The sequence below is a fragment of the Tachypleus tridentatus genome, chromosome 13 (assembly GCF_004210375.1).
Source record: "Tachypleus tridentatus isolate NWPU-2018 chromosome 13, ASM421037v1, whole genome shotgun sequence".
Classification (NCBI taxonomy): Eukaryota; Metazoa; Arthropoda; class Merostomata; order Xiphosura; family Limulidae; genus Tachypleus; species Tachypleus tridentatus.
The window spans coordinates 67,665,558-67,680,073 of NC_134837.1; positions in this window are offsets into that span (position 1 = coordinate 67,665,558).

Sequence of the window (14,516 nt, forward strand, 5' to 3'; positions counted from 1 at the left end):
GTAAGTTAACGTACACTGTTATGTAAATAATATACTTAGTAATATAAACAGTAGAAGAATTCAGATAACTGCTATTCATGTTTTCCTTAAGTCATCGGCTATGGTACATCTATCTTTATCCGATCCTGCCTCCTCATCACTGGTGTCTACAATGGTGGGTGCTATTGTATTAAAGATTGATAAGTCAACACTGAATGATGCTTGATTCATGGTATTACTTTGCACCAGTGGTCAGTGTTTCTGATGTGTTGGATTGTAGGTTTTCGCTCTTAAGGGTGGCTCATGATAAGCTGTCCAGTGTAATTTAATGTGTTAGGTATGTTATTGGTTTTAACTCTTAGGAATGGTTGGGCATAACATATCCCCGGGGACAGTGTTCTAGATCGGTTAAACTGTTCTTTTTAACTGTTAGGCATTTTTAGCATAACGTGTCTATAGTAATTAGAGTTTCCATGATGTTAGGTTGTAGTTTTAAACATAAAACGATAAAATCCATATAACTTGAGCACTTTCGAAAAGTGGGTCTTTCTAATGAAACTAGGAAGGTTGTAGTTTGTAAGGTTGTCAGGTAACCCTTTATATTCTTTAGGAATAGTTCAGCTTAGCTTGACTATAGTATTTAGTGTTTCCGATGTGATAGGTTATAGTTCTTAATTCTTAGGGATGGTTGAACATAAGTTCTTTATTCTAATCAGTGTCTCCAATGTGCCTGGTCTTAGTTTATCACCATTAGTGATGGTTTAGCTGTATTTCTTCGTAAGTGCAACAGCGTGTTAAGCAATCCATAAAGTTCATATTTCTATAAACTTCAGTTGAACTAAACCTATTATAGGTGACAATGTAAACAACCAAACAGTGTTAATTGTCACAAATATTCAGGTCATGGCCAAAGCGTTTATTGGTAGAGGTTACTAGAATATTGATGTAGCGCATGTGTTATGCTATTCCTTGTTAATGGACTTCCCAGAAAAACATTTGTCCCTATTGATGGTAGCTTTGCCAGCTACTGGCAACAGTCAATAAATTGTCAACGGATTCTACTGTTATAAAGAACCTGGCTTCAGTGGGTGAAGAGGAAAAGGTAGAAGGCAAGCAAGCAAATTACATCAATAAATGAAATAAAAAGCAACTGCTTCTAAGCAGAGAGTAAATAGTGTAATATTGAAGAGTTGGTTCAACCTGTCTTTTGAAAAAAAAATTTATAACACATACACAAGTCATAATTTAATATTAAAACAAATTGTAGACGAGCACAGACAGCCCTTTGTGCTTAATAACAAACAATACTATCATCTTTAGTGAAAATATGTCACCAACATCCAAAATTAAATAACGTAACCGGAACTACACGATAATCTTACACTTACATCAGTGAAAACAGAGGCTGTGTCACGTTTCTCACCAGGTTTTGTTTGTTTTTTAATCACAAAGACAGGCAATGAGCTTTCTCTACTCGCCAAATGTTGTGCAGACTATAAATAGCGTGATCATCAATATTCCAAGCTGTATTCACTTTTTAGATAATTAATAAAGACAGAAAAAGCCACGTTTGTTTATCAATGAAGGCTATGCGAATACGTTTCGCGTTTACAAAACAAAATTTTAATATATATGTTTATATATTAAAGGTTTTATAAAATGTTTATAAAAATGCTTTAAGTGTGAATAAAAGATACCGTCAAAAGAAGACTGAATTTGCGATTTAAGGAAATAAAATAAAAAATGTCAGCTAAACTGGTAGTCACACTAGTACCTATATTAATAATTTCACTGTAAATATTCTTTCATTAGTTAGCTATGCTGCTTATTTCGTTTGATCCACTACCATGCCCCAATCTAAACATTTCTTTTCTTGTTAAACTTTTTTTCTCACTAAGGTGTTTTATATTACATATAATGATATTTCGATGATTCACACCAACAAATTACAGCAAGTAAGAAAGTAAAACTCCAATAGCTTTAGGTTCACAACTCTATTATTTAGAAGAAACCCATAGTTTACCCAATCAACCAGACTCTGTAAAATTCATGATGGTAGTTTTTTTCTCTAAAACAATGTTAACTTATTCCTTTATAGTGACGCCATGGAATCTAGACTGACAGTTTCTTGCTATTACCAACATGCATTTGGTACAGCTCTAAGGAGTATTATTATTTATGTAAATGCCTAAGTTAATATTACGTCACACTATACCTTTTTAATTAGGCAGAATTTCATAAAATTTAGCAAATTTATGCTTAGACATTGGCAACAAATAATGAATACTAACCATCTACCTGTATGATTCTTTTGAAAACTTCAGTAAGAAACTGTTAACTTAGTTTTTTTTTGGCCTAACTAACACCAATGTATTTCAACAAACTTTCACTTTATAGTCTTGCTGCTGCAAACCTATCGTCTTTAATCAAAATGACAAAAACTAAAACGGTTCATTTTACGCTTATGTGAGGCTGCAGTAAAAATATCAGATCGATTGTTCAAGTGGGCCCGGAGAAGTATTTTGGTAAAAAGTAAGCGTTTTTGTTAAATAACTTCTTCCATGTGATTTAGACCAATTTTGACACCTCATTGTAGATTGTGAAGATTAATCAGTGTGCGAAACATTAAAAAAATCAATGAAAACATTTTTTTTCTATCAACAAACTTCCTGCCATTTCTTTGTAAAGAAAAAAGAGAAATTAAATCAAAACTGTAGATTTTATATCTCGTCTCTTTCTTAATGGACTTACTTGAAATTTGGTATGTAAAGTAAGGGTTACGTAGAGCAGATCCACTAAGAATATTTATTTCAGTAGTTACCACAGCCTGAGCTACAAAAAGTGGAATATTATTGTTAATAATACATAAAGTGTGCTCTAGGTTGTTTTGTTCTTAAGACGGCTGGTATGGGTATTAAGACTTCAATCAAAATAAAGAACAGAACAATGTTTTGACTTTCTTAGGTCATCTTCAGGTTAACAATGAGAGTGTTTCTTGTCATATAAAATACATCTCTCAATATATATTCAATGATACAAAGTAAAATAATTCTGTACTTTCTTATACTGTATCATTTGTTACATCATTCCAGTACATGATGTCGCCATCAGCAGCTATTAGACATGGTTTTTAATTGACGACAGAGTAATTCATGTTATCCAAGTGATCAAACGTGTTAGATCTTTGGGGTCGCGTAGGGTGTAAAACTAACTCAAACTATTTCACAGACGTAGACATAAATGGCCTATGGTACTGTAAATATCTATCCATCATATCTTGTGCATAACATATGCATATACATGATCTAATTCATGGTATGGCAAAAGAAATACCTTCATCACGTTAACATAGTAATAAGTGTACGTTTTCATGTATTACTGCTATTAAAAGATCGTTATAGCCTGTTGCATCAGATATACAGGAGAAATAGAATATACAGTCGGTATTAGTGTCTCATGCTGTGTTAGAACATTCCCAAACACAACCCAACAAATATAATTCAGTTATATGCCAACAGTATTTCAGAACAAGCGTCTGCCAACACCCACCACTACACATCAGGTAATCAGAAAGCAAGCATTGAAAGGTGCTCTCATTCTTTCACCACATTGTTGGTCAGATTTCTAGTTTGAGTGAAAATAAAAATCAACCACTAGTTCCCTAGGTTTTATATACCAAACAAAACTGTAGTAGCCATGCATCTAACTCAACTGGGTAGATTATTGGAAGACCTGACCGCATTTGGTTTACATTGATCGACAGGGTCACTATGCATTTCCAACTTTTTTTTGGTAATTTAAACAAAAAATTGTCTACAGTGTACAATAATAATGTACTTATCACCTTGTTCTCATGACCACATGTTGAAATACAAAGATACCATGATTGTTTGGTTAGATTTAATTTGGATAGGTGACAGCTACTGATTTATAATCAGTTTAAAAAAATGCAATAATATAAAATATAGGCTGATGTAAATATTAATCTTTTTCTATCAATATTCTTCACTGCAATATTATATATATTCACCTTTTTATAAAATACTATAAAGTATGGTACTTTCTCCTAATGTTTTTATTACAGTGTACAGTATTTATTATCTGTAGGAAGAATGGAATAGAGAAACAGATGCTATGTGGAAAAATAGAAGGGAGGAAAAGCAGAGGGTGTCAAAGAACTAAATATATCGACAGCCTCAATAACTATGTCACCAAGAACTCAATGAGCAACATCGAGTTGATAAGAAGGATTGACAACAGAGAAGTCTGGCATGCCATGGTCGTCGATGTCTGCCGCAGATTTGACACATGAAGAAGAAGACAGTATTTATAGCAATTAGAATAAAAATAAAATTTTCCAGACTCTCGTGCATGACTAACCTTACTACTAGCCCCGTACCTCACTGTTATTACATTAACCTATTGTTTACATTTGTAAATGACTAATCATAAACTACAGTTCAATTGCTTATCCTAAAGAACGAAAATCCAACCATTACAAGCGTTTAAATTTTGGACTTTCACAGTGAATTACTTAAACTCAATATTCTTATTAAGCATCTACAGATATCCACATCTTTGAACATTAAATATAGGAAAGGTAAGTGTCAAAAATTACGTGTTTATTTATTAGTTGAAAATTTAAGTGTCGCACTTGTATTATTTTATTTGTGTTACCAACAAAACTCAACAGAATCTTTTCTCAGGGGCTAATTTTAGTTCGTGACGCTCCATGAAAGGCAAGATTTCAACATTCTGAAATGCAGTACATGAGGGGCGAGTTCCAGCTAAGATGTTATCTAACCATCTACCTCAAAATTTTCTCACTCGTGTTCACCATTTGTTCTTCAAAGAATTTTCAGCATCGTCTGGATTATCTTGCGTCTGCCTATTGATTCTACTTAATAAACAGTGATATTGTGTAAAAAATGAATTAAATGTTAGAATTAGAGTTTAGCATATAGAAAGAACTTTGAAATAATGAACAGGATATGAAAATAAAAATTGACTATTTTTTATGGTTTCATATACCACTTGTTAGTTTATAAATTATTATTATGATAATTGTAAATACACTTAAAAATAAATATTTCATGGTTTGCTTAATAAAAATTCATCAAATATATACTCTCATCAGCAAAAATTTCAGAAATAAATTATATCTTAGAAAAACTACTCTTACTTTACAATTTATTACTTCCAGTTGTTTGTTCAAACACAAATACAGTTACTAAGAATTATTAACTGATTGTGGTTTAATTTATTCTGTTTTTTGTACGTGTCTCTAATTGTTCAATAAATAATTGATAAAGATTTAGACATGAAGTCCACGTCCTTCAAGTTATGTTAAACCTATTTCCACTAAATAATACAAATTCTATCAAAGAACAACATTATCCTACTAAGCTATATTGTATTGGTGGAATAAAATTAGCATTTCTGAAAGTAATCGAACTGCAGTTTCCATACTGAATTGTGTGTGCAAAATAAAAATAGAGTTGTTATGCTGTTGAAACAGGAGATCTGCGACTATATAAAATGTCAAGTACAGTTGAAGCTCGTATTTTTCATTATTTATCAAAATAATGTAGTAAATCACTTTGATTGTGGTCAGAACAAAAAACCATTGCACAAGTACTTGACGTGTCAAGTATATGTTTACAAAAATTATCACACAGTTTAATGAAGGATAAAAGTGTGTATTTTCTTATAGCAAAGCTACATCGGGCTATTTGCTGAGCCCACCGAGGAATCGAACCCTTGATTTTAGCGTTGTAAATCTGAAGACATACCGCTGTACTATCGGGGCGCTAAAGGATAAAAGATAGTCTATTGAATCCCATAACATTTGACTATATGTTTGACAGTACATGTACGATGGTGATTTTCCTGGAATGTTTCAGTCCGCTGGAGTTCTGGAGGACTATAATCTTCTTTCATGTATCTCCAGCAGACCGTAACGGAAGTGGAAAGAGTTGAGAGATAAAAACTGTGTTGTGGGTGTCGTGAACAAATATTCACTCAAAATAAGAACTAGTCAAGGCGACGACTTGTGAATAGTAAATCAGGTAGTCAAGCAGTGCCACAAAAGACTCTCCAAGTAGTCACCAAAATCGATGACTACCTAATATGACCATTAAATATGAGTCATTTTTACTATTGTGTAGTCGGAAAATAGTCAAGTGATGATGGCAGGGATACCTGGCAAGTAATAAATTTGACTGCTCTATGACAGTCGTTTATGACTTTCGTTAGGTAGTCATTCTGACCAATGCTGACTACCTGACAATAGTCTCATTGCCTAACTGCAAACCACTACAGAGAGGTCATGACATAGTCAGTGTGACCCTATTCGTCCAAGGAGTGGTTGTCATTATGACCATCCATTAACAATGGACTGTTGTCATCATGACTATTCAACAACCATGGAAGATAAGTCATGTTGATCCGGTCAGGACCACCTCTATAATGTCACTGTTAGGCAACGAGACCATCGTCAGTCAGTTGTGGTCAGCAGAACCATCACTGAGCAGTCAACCCCGCTGCCATCTGATGATTCAACTTAAGTCCCAGTAACCTGCCACCATCCTGAAAAATATAAAATGCATTTTAGCAGCACTATTTTTATTCCAAACTGAACACAAGTGTACATCAATATACATGTACCAAAATAAAATTCAAAATGCAGCAACAATTTGAAAATATACAACTGAACTTTACACTTGGTTTTGAAAATTCACCCTGGATCAAATACACATGACAAGTTACTATTATAAGATAATTTAACCTTATGGCTTTGAACACTTTCCTCTTCCTTTACCTTTGAACGTTTTGACAGATTTCTCGCTGCTGCTTTTTGACATTCAAGGAGATCAAGCAATTGAAGAACACATCTGTCTGCATCTTTTTCAGATTTGGTAATTTTTCTGGACTCATCTCAGAGCTTCAGAACAACTCTTTCAACAAAGTTGAAAGTTTTCTTGAGTTTTGTTTGAAATACAAAGTTAAAGATATAAAAACTCCCTATATACATAATGAATGCTTCCACAAAATCTTCAGTGGCACAAATATCAAAGCCATCAACATATAGTTTGAATTCCTGATGACAAAACTGAGAAATTGAACCACATTGAATGTATATACCTCTCTCAGCAGGTTCCCTAAATTCAGTACCAACCATGATACTTTCACTTTCTTTCAGAAGAAAAGGAATAACAAGAATGGCAATACTAGATGTAACATCTGGCATGTGCGAGGACTGTTTTATAAGAAATGCTAGCAATGGATTATTTTCTAGTGATATGTTTCTGTCCTGCAGGTGAGAATTTTCTGAGTCCTTATATTGAGAAAGTTGGACACTCCTTTTTCTGCATCATTTCCTAGCCGCTTAAATTCTTTCAATAGCTGTGCTGGTGATGCCACAAGGAAATGATAAATCTCTATAAGTTCATTAATAGGAGTGTTGTCAATGACAAGTTTCCTACGATCATGCAGAGTTTTGTTTATAAGCAAGTCCACTTTACAAAGATCACCCTTTTTTCTGCAATGTGGACGGGTTTTCATCCATTCCTTGTGTTTCTCGGTAAAAGTTTCATCCTCCCCAACTGGCTTTTCACTCAAGTATTACTTTAATCCATATACCCTCTGTTCTGAGATGTGGTTTGGAGATGGGGTTTCATCTGTTGCATTTTTTGTCTTTTTCTTTCTTTCTTGGACTATAGGCAATGATGAATCCTTCCGCTTTCTGTTATTTTGGAATTTCTGACGAAGCCTCATCCTCCACAGCTCCTGCAATTAGAATTGACAGAATTAGTTCTATTGAGAATGAATAACAAAACTGCCCTGGTATAACTATAATAATTTTAGACGGTATTTCTTTCAATCCACTTTTGGCATTTTTTCAGGTTTAATCTGAGAAACTGAAAGTCATACACATACTGGTTAATAAATCAGTTGTACGAGTTCATCTTGACAATGTATTCTCTTTAGCGTCAGATTTGCTGAGTTTCATTAGTTGAGTCATGTTACATTGTATACAAACAAAACAAATATTTCAAAGTATCAAAATAGTATTTTCACAGCCCCTCCTTGGTAGATATATGTACTTGTGTGTATTTTAAAACATATAACTTCCCACAAAATTTTCACTTTTTTCTTCACTAATATTATGCAACACAAAAAATGCCATTTAATTTATTTTGTAACTAATGAACATATTTCTTGCAGAATACATTTACACCCTCACAAATGGTGATATGGCCATTCCTTTTATGCACTTTAGGACGAATTTTATTGGACTCATAAAGTCAAATGTATAGTTAAAAGAATATATTTGTGATGGAAATATATTTCACAACAAACATAACATAATGCACATGTGGATAGTACTTACACGAACACCTTGGGGTGTTAGATTTGGGACATCTGACAGCTGAGGGTAGCGCTTAAATATTTCATCCACTACTTGGTCATACTGCCTTGACGTGGGATATCTGGAAAATAGAGGTTGGGCAGGCTATCAAGTACAGATGAAGACATCTGAAGAGATATAATTACACGTTTGTAATAAAAAATGGTACACATGGTATTCACTGCACAGCACTTACAAGGTATAGTTGGAAATCTCAGTGTAGACTGCATCCAGTAAATGGAAACGACCTTCTTTCTCAACAGGCTTCCCTTGCGACAACAGCAAAGCAGTAATCTAGGCAGACTTGACAAATTTTCCAGCTTAAAGGCTTAAATGGTAAAATACCAACCAAAGAAAATATCAAATAGTTCACAACACTTACAAATTGGGGTTGGCAGATTGCAATGAAATACTAACTGAGACCTAATTGTCTGAAGTAAAAGATGAAACTATTTCTTCAACAGATTGAAAAATCTGTTTGACATTCACTAGGACATATCCTACCATGGTGATATGGACAGAATTTGTTCAGTACTGGGACCGGGTTAAAATGCACTCTGCTTGCTTGAAGACACTTCAGGGTTCGGTGGATTCTGGTCAAAAATAAATTTTTAACGGTCTAAATTTGTAATAAAAAAATTAGCAACAGTAATTGTGCTATGTTGAATAATGTATATTGAGCAATTTTACTCTTTTCTTCGGAATAAAGTTTCCGCAGAGTGATTTTCAATGACTACATGAATGATTATAATCACTCAAACTTAAATGGGTTGCGCATTCTTACAAACGACTTACCACAACAGCTATCTCTCCGTCCGAGACCCCCAAGCATTAGGAACCAGAGAAACGCGTAACTATTCTCGTGGTTTTGGAATGTCAGACCATTGAACATCCACCCAGTCCTGCCAGTCTTCCATGTACACTTGAGCTGACAAGTTGGTAGCATCTACATCCAGATTTAGGCTGTCAGAAATCTTACTGGGCAACAATCCCAGGTCATCCAATGACACCACAATTTTTATTTCATTGTAGGTAATGTGGTAGGAAAAAGCCATCTCTCTGGAATCTAAAGGTATGATATTGATCAAAAATGAGTTACATGTTTACACATACAGAAAAGTTGTCACTGAAGAACAACTACAAAATAGCAGAAAGATATATTAACTTTCCATAAATTTAACATCAGCAGGACTGGTATAAATCAGCTAAATAAGTAATTTGATTTTTCCCTAACAAATAGTAGCCTTTAAAAGGTGAAAGCAAATATAAGTAGTCTGACCTCAATAGATGGTGATGATAGTGGTTATTTTGGTGCAAATATGCATGATACATATTAATATGACACAAGTTCTCTCTGTTTGAAAATTGTGATGAAATGTGTCACAAAAAGGCAGAAATATATCTACATAAAATATGTCAAATCTTTTGATGAAATTTGTCACTGGGAGGTACACACCGAATTACATAAAATAGGTTAAAATATTCCACTGATTAGCGAGTTCTGTTTAAAATTTCTCATCATTCAGTCGCCACGAATGTAGTGATGTAGGATGATCATATTTACCTTTGTTCACATAACAAGGCAATGGGTAATGATCATAAAGATCTGGAATGCTCAGGAGTTCATAGCTTCTCGTTGGCTCTACAATGTAAGCATGAAGGTGCCTGTGATAATCAACAATTTCGTATCTTTGACAATACAAAAAAGGTTTTCCCCCAAAGAGCAAAGTAACAGATCACTGAAGAAAATTGAAGACTGTCGAATTCATAGCAACTGACAACCATTGTCCCTGTGTTGTATGCGAGGCAGTTGACTGTACAACCTGATGCTTTAGTGACAAAATCGCCTTCCCCAACAAATGTACTGACAAGGTTTCGCTCTTCACCGAGTGAATTCACAGGCAATCTGACAGGATGAGTCAGGTCAAAGGCATCTATTCCAAGAAATCCATTGGTTTCCAAATGTGAACAGAGTTTATACTGGTGTCTCATTGCCATTGGTTTGGTGAGATTCCTCTTGTTTTTGGTACGTCTTGCAACATCAATAAAAAACTATGTTTGGCCTCAACTCTCATGGTCCACACATTCCTCAGTGAATTAAATCTGCGGGTCATCTCTGGGTAATGCAAAGTAAAATGTCTCTTTGGCTTGAGAGTACTATTTGGAAAGTCTTTTTCATAAAGAGAATGGAACTGTTGTGTCACATCATTTAAGCATTTAATGCTTGCATATGACATTGATGGACACATTATCAATTCTACCATATCCAGCAGAGCCAACAGAACTTCCCATCTGTTGTTGCCTGCTGGCACTGCATCACCTACCAGTAAAGAAAATAACCTTAAGAGACACCAAACTTGCACAGCTTTTTGCTTAATGTGTACAGACCCTCTCAAAATAACAATCTCAGGCCTATTGATTTTAGCAGTTCCTTCACTCTGCCTGCAAGGTACTGAAGGCTGCAGTATCCAGACAAGACATACTGATCTATGAGTAAAACTAAAATTTTTAACATCAAACCAGATTCAAAAAGGTGCACCTCTGAATTTGAATGTTTCCTCTGGTTTGACAATGTCAATACTAATGTTTTCAAGAACAGATAGTTCTTCAATCAAAGGTCTAATTACTGTATTCAGCCCATGTTTTTTTTTTTTTTTTTTACATTTTGACTTTTCACCAAGATTGCTAAGAATATACAATGAAGTTGAAATCTCAAAGCAGGTTCAATATTGCCTAACTGATAGTATAAAGCAGCATATTTGTAAGCAAGAACTCGTATTCGAGCCTGGTTCACAGCTGTAAACTCATCAAAATAGAGAATGATTTGAATGGCAAGGGGAGTTTCTTGCCAGAATGGATGGTTTTTGAAATGTTCACCATCAACGACATCTTTAAGACAATTATCAGCTGACTGGCGAGGATAAACAACCTGGCTAAATATATCATCATGTTTAAGCAAACACTTCAGAGTATCTGATAAAGAAACATACTGCATTGTGTAATGTTTCCCATCACCAGCAATTCCAAGGTCGTACTCAACAGGCTTTACAAATGCTAAATTATCTTCAATGTAAGACTAGAAATTATTGTTGTCAGTGAAATTTTCAATCATGGAATAAAAGTCAAGACTTTCATTCTTGCAAGCTTCCATCACTGTAACTATACTATTTCTATGAACCCCCTCACTGATCAATGCTCTTTTTATAGTTTGAAATAAATGTTTATCTTTGGCAGCCATAATTGAACAGGACAATTTAAAAAATTACTTGTAGTTTTGTAAGTAATTTTTTCAATTTCACGCATGTGCAGAATTATTTAAGTTAAGGTTCATTGCTTGTCTGTGACAACCATCTCCTTATTACCATCAACTGTTTCATCATTGTCAGAGTTTTTATACCTCTGTTCCATAAAGTACTCGGCACATTCACGCATACTGGTAGTAGCAAACCATCCATGCTTTTTATTTTTTATCTTTTCAAATATCTGATGCTTTTGAATGGTCTTTCATATCCATTAACCCCACATGGGACAACAAATCCAGGCTCATGCTCATGAATCAAAGAAAAATGTGAAAGAAGCTTGCTAAAATGCCTAACCTTATAATTACATTTAATGCAAGGGAAAATATTGAAAACGTCCGACTGTTCTGCCATGTTTAACTCCAAAGTTTACCAAACTACACAGTGTCTATTAATAAATATCATGTAAGACACGCATCCAAATGTCACGGGTTTTCATTCTGGAACGTAAACTGTATCATTTATTTAACTAAACTTAATGATAAATTTCAACAATAACAACTAGCAAATGTCGGTCGCCCGCGAACCGACGGTGTATCCTCGAACTTGCCCTCAATCTAGCGAATAAAAACGTACTTCAAAATGCAAAATCTTGCCACAACCTCCCCGGCGGTGGCCAAAAACATTCATTGGCCAGACCTCAACCTAACTAACATATTCACACAATTGGACAGAAATCCCAAAGGAATTGTGGACTGTAGAGTGAACACAAGGAAATCTCTGCAGACGCATATGTATGCTGATGAGTGATCTATAGTATCCTCCGATTTTCGTAAAGATGTACAATTTTTATTATTTTAACTACACAACTCGGTTGCTCATGACTCGATGCAATATACCCTGGATCCTACATTTCTCTCACCGGTATGGATGTGGTATAGATTATGGGAAGGACCCAAAGTCTGAGAAAGTTCCCTGGGAGCAAAGAAGGAAGAGGGGTTGGGGGAATATTTTGCAGGATCACAGGCCTTCTATTCATAGTGTAAGGCCTGGCACTGGCTACTCTCTCGCACCATTCAATTTCAAAGTATAGAGTTTAAAAATTTAAATACATTTTGTACCTAAAGAGATTTTTAGAAAGTTTGTAATATTATATTAAAGAAACACACATTAAACACAATATATGTTTCACTTTTTCGTTGTTTTCAAATGATTTGTCTTGCCAACCCCATTTGCAACTCCATTGTTGACTGTGTCAGTGGATCCCGCCATAATGCACACGTCGCATAAAGTGTGTACGCTTTAGCATTTGCAGCTCTGCTGATGTATTAAAAATAAGGATTTATTATCTACGTATTATCATATGTCATCTTTCGTTATCAAAGGTCTATAAAATAATAACAGACGAGGTTCCTCTTAATGAGTATACAACTTTCATCTGTTTAGCGATGGCCGTAACAAATCTTTTTAGCAGCGGTGTAGTTGGCGCTAAATTTAACAGAACAGCAACATGGATCATTGCAGGTTTTTGATTCTACCACAGGAAATGCATTCAGGATACCAAATATGTGCATTTGTGATGTCAAGACTGGGGAATGTTTTCGATTTCATACTTGCTTCAAAGCATTACTTAAATATAAATATTCCTACTCTACTACTACTAGACTACAGTAGTACAAACCTACACAATGTAACGAGCAACCATCTTTGTTTACACATAACGAACTGAAAAAACATACAGAGGGATTCACTTCACGTAATCTAGAAAGTTAACTATTCGTATTCTTACATTGTTTTATTGAAACATAGTATAGCAAAATAAGACATAAAAAAAATTAATATTTACCTGAATTTCTTCTTTCCGTCATCTTTACGGTTGCATGGCAAATATGCAATGTCAGTACAAGTTTCGGTCATTATAATTTCTATAAACGTCATATGTAATTCTCCAATGTGCGACAAAATATTGCTGTGTGTGATTTCTCCCCCTCCCCGTCCCCGTCCCCCTTTGTGCTTTTTGTGACATTCCTAAAATTGGCTGCCGCTAAGGGTTGGACCGTGCCGTCTTCACCCCCCCTCCTGTGTATGTATTATTGTATGTGAGCCACTAAATCCCCCCTCGATCACCTTGAGGAATGATCAATCTCTCTACACAAATAACACCTACAGCCCTCCTTGCACAAGGAACTCCCGCCTTCAGATAAACTCGACCTGGTACACCCTTCTGGTAAAGAGATAGACTCGCTCGCGCCTAATGTCGCTGTTTTCCATTTGTACTCGATTTTCGCTGCGCACCGCTAGACAAATAGGATGCATTTCTCAGACGTGTAGTGTCAGCGCGAGTGTTAACCACGTGGGGAAAGCTTATTTCAGTCATAACTTAGATCGTTGTGGATTGTAATAATAAATATATTGACTATTGGATTTCATATTCGAATATTCCAACACACGCACACAACAATATAAAAACACAATTGTCAAATAAAACAGTGAAGAAGTAGTAGTGGTCGATAAATAAGACTTATTTAGGTAGGATTTATTTTCTGTGAAAGAAATTTATTCCCCCCCCTTCAAAGTAAATAAATAGATAAATAAATTCTTGCAAAGTTTAGCCCTGGTCACATTTCAATTGTTACATTTATGGAACAAAATACATGTATACAGTCATCTGCTTGAACTGCACCTTAATGCTATAAGGAACATCAAGAATGTCAATTCATGAGTTAATGCTGCCTATGATGTTGGTCTTCCTGACCACAAAGTAGTCCTTAAGACTAGCATAGCAGTGCTGCTATGAAGTAGTCAAGGTGACTGGGAAGTGGTCAAACAGACTAATTGTTTAAATTAACTAAGAGTCAGTCAAACTGACTAGTAATAGATCATCGTTA